Source organism: Sciurus carolinensis, chromosome 8 (assembly GCF_902686445.1).
Source record: "Sciurus carolinensis chromosome 8, mSciCar1.2, whole genome shotgun sequence".
NCBI classification, from domain to species: Eukaryota; Metazoa; Chordata; class Mammalia; order Rodentia; family Sciuridae; genus Sciurus; species Sciurus carolinensis.
This window is the reverse complement of record NC_062220.1, coordinates 21,327,052-21,329,086: the sequence shown is the minus strand read 5'-3', so window position 1 is coordinate 21,329,086 and position 2,035 is coordinate 21,327,052. Positions and strand designations below refer to the sequence as shown.

The following is a 2,035-nucleotide window of genomic DNA, read 5'->3' as shown; positions in this document are numbered from 1 at the left end:
TAGCAGCTGCACCATTTTGTATTCTCACAACTAAGATTCTAGGTTTCTATTTCTCCACATTCATGCCCAAATTTATTTCCCTTTTTTTTTTTAATAGCTAACCTAGTAGGTGTAAAATGGTACCTCATTATGGTTTTGATTTTTGTTTATGTAATGCCTAATGATGTTAAACATCTTTTCATGTGATTGCAGACATTCGTACATCTTTTTTTGAGAAAAGTTATGTTCAAATCTTTTGCTCTTTTAAAATATTGCATTATTTGTTTTGATGCTGAGTTTTAAATGTTTTATATTTTCTGGAGACTAGAATATTATGCAAATTTTTTCTCCCATTCTGTAGGTTGTCTATTCATTGAGTGGATTTGTTCTTTCTTTCTTTACTTTGAATGAAGTTAAAATAAATGCAGCACTGGGGATCAAACCCAGGGCCTTGTGAATGCTAACTAAGTGTGTGCTCTATCACTGAGTTACACTGACAACCTCCTCACTCAATGAATTTTTTTTTTTTTTTTTGGTGGTGCTGGGGATTGAACCCAGGGCCTTGTGCATGTAAGGCAAGCACTTTACCAACTGAGCTATATCCCCAGCTCCTTAATGAATTTTTGAGTCGTTTACTGAACTAGGAAACACAGGGGAAGAAGTTGGTGGCCATTCAAGACCATGGGAGAAGTAGGTCTGGTCTGAGGTATGGGCAAGAATGCCCAGAGGTGTTTGGCTTAACATGTGTCTGGAACATTCCATGCATTCAGTGTTAGTTGAATGATGAATCCAGTAGAGAAGCTGGGAAAGTGTTGTGCCTTAGCTATCCAGCAGACAGGCTTGTGTCCCACAGAAACAAAGAATGCTCCTCTTTCAACAAAATTATTCTTTATTATTGAAAATACTATTCTTCCAGACATGGTAGTGCACACCTGTAATCCCAGTGACTGGGAGGCTGAGACAGGAGAATCACTAGTTGGAGACCAGGTTCAGCTACCTGGTGAGGCAATTTAGCAAGACCCTGTTTCAAAATAAAAAATGAAAAGGGCTGGGATGTAGCTCAGTGGTAAAGTTCCCCTGGGCTCAATACCCAGTAAGGGGGAAAAAAAACCCAAAGAAAGAAAGATAGGAAGAAAGAAAATACTATCCTTGACCAGCTTCCTAATACACTCAGAATGCCAAATGCAACATGAAGATTAAACCCGAATTCTCCCATCAGACAAAATAGGCTGAACCAGATATTAAGAATGTGGACAACAATATTAACTGGTGAGAGACAGATTCAGTCTATTGTGATCTACATATAAAAATTCTCTACAAATAGAATGTAATATGTGTATATCTTAAATTACACCTGCATTTATATAAGATTTATTTAAATCAAGACAATTGAAAAAGTTATACAAAATCTGTCCCAAATAAAATAAAACAGTTGATTTTTCCATGATGAAAGAATCATTGACTTCCTTGAGTTTATAACTTGTAGCCCATACCTTGACTTTCGTGGACATGTCTAAAGTGCATTTTTAATATCTTAGCTGAGTTTTGTAAGCAGGCAGTGTCAACAGCGGCATGAAATAGCTCCATTTCTAGAGTCCCATCCCCAGGGCTGAGAGTACAAGATGCTTGTTCTCAAATCTCCTGTGTCTGCACTGGGTGTTCTGGAGACAACCAGGCCTGGGAAGTTTTACAAATCTCAAAGAAGCCATTCTGCTGCTGAGCAAGCCTCACTCACACATTTCATTTATCCACAATAATAAGAATATCAATACCTGGGATTTATATAGAGCTGCTCATCCAAAGAGGTCAAAGCATTTCAATTTAATTGGCTGTTCCCGTGGTTTTAAGAGCCTCTGGGTATATTTACAAATGTAATAATAAAGAAACAGTCTGCCCTGGTTTACAAAATAATAGACAACATAAAACAAGATCTGCACATATACTGCTTATTGCCCTCATTGCACAAATATATCCAATGTCTGAATGTGGGTTTCAAGGTCATTTCTGAGATGATCTCTGTGTGTTCCTTCATCTGATGATACCATTTCTTCTCCAT

At 37.4% G+C, this 2,035-nt stretch overlaps 1 non-coding gene across 1 annotated transcript; it reads right to left on the bottom strand.

Moving 5' to 3' along the window:
• Positions 1–512: 512 nt before the first annotated feature.
• Trnav-uac (transfer RNA valine (anticodon UAC)) lies at positions 513–585 on the bottom strand. Its single transcript has one exon. It is a non-coding gene; the product is annotated as a tRNA-Val (tRNA).
• Between the last annotated feature and the right edge of the window lie 1,450 nt (positions 586–2,035).